Raw genomic sequence first — 1394 nt, forward strand, 5'->3', positions numbered from 1 at the left:
GGCCTCCCACCTTCCCCCTCCAGATGCCTTTATTACCTCTTATGAAGCTCATCCTAAACCCATAGAATTGCTCAGTGGGAGAAAAAAGAGAAGAAGAAGGGAAGGAGGGAGGGAAGAACTTTATAAAGGAGTCAGTAGACAGCAGAGTTAAAGAAGAAAAGAAGATGTATGAGTGAAGTGTAGGAGCTATAATGAAAATCAAGTATAGTTGTGTATTGGGGACAGATTTTAAAAGAAGGAGTCAGAAAAGAAAAAAGATAAATGATAGTGAAACATTAGGCATGTAGATAGATAGATATTAAAACAGTGGAAGTAAGTAGAGAAGAATTTTTGGGAAAGGTAGGATGAGAGAAAAAGAGAGAGGGAAGAAAAGTCTTAAAGAGGAGCCAGTAGAGCTTAAAAGGAGAATGGGAAGAAGGAAGAAATGGGGGAGAGAGCAAAGCAGGTCCAAGGGAGGAAGTGAAGAAAAAAATTAAGGTGGGAAGGAAGGAAAAGGGGAGGGTGGACAGGGGTAAAGGAAAGAAGGAATGTGGGGAGGGAAGGAGGGTAGGAGAATGATGGGAAGAAGGATGATGGAACAGAAGTAGGAAATGAGGAAGAAAGAAAAGTTTATAAATGATGAGTCAGTAGGAAAAAGTCTTACATAAAGGAGAGAGAAAAATTGTGTGAGAGGGAGAAGCCAATAAGGAAGACAAATACAATTGTGTGTGAAGGGGATAAGATTAAAAAAGAAAGTTAATAGGGGCAACCAAGCTGGCAGGGGAGGGCACTTAGTGTATTTGGAAAATATAACTGTATCAGGACTACATTCATACTTTAATTTTGCTTGTCATTTCACAATTAATATTAACTATCTATCTATGATATACTAGTCTTGGGATTATTTTCTTTTAAAGTGAGCTTCTAAATTTTTGCTTCTGGCTGCAAACCCTGTGGCAAAAATTGCTCTACTGCAGTTTCAAGAATCTATGCTACAAAACTAAAAACATCCTTCTCAAAGAATTGTAGAGGGGAAAAATAAGCCCAGCCAAAAAATATAAATGCCCTTCCAACACCAAGACTATCATTGGCTGGAGAGATTGCTTTTGGCAAATAATTAACTCAAGCTTTAGAGGTGTATTGTTTAATCTATTTTACAAAAGAATACAAGACAAAGCCAAACCAAATAAAACATCACAACCATTCTTTGGGTATATAAAATTTGGGCTGAGAATCACTTGGAAAAAAGAATAATTGTTGGGCAGTAGGCATATAGTTTCATTATTTAAAAAATATGCAATTACAATTGAATAAGGCTGAAATAAAACTGTAATAAAACACTGGTAATTTTTGGATTTTAAAGATAAAGTTTATCATCTCCACTCGTGTGTTAGACAGACATGTGTTTTTGGCAA

The sequence above is a fragment of the Myotis lucifugus genome, unplaced genomic scaffold, assembly GCF_000147115.1.
Source record: "Myotis lucifugus unplaced genomic scaffold, Myoluc2.0 scaffold_142, whole genome shotgun sequence".
Classification (NCBI taxonomy): Eukaryota; Metazoa; Chordata; class Mammalia; order Chiroptera; family Vespertilionidae; genus Myotis; species Myotis lucifugus.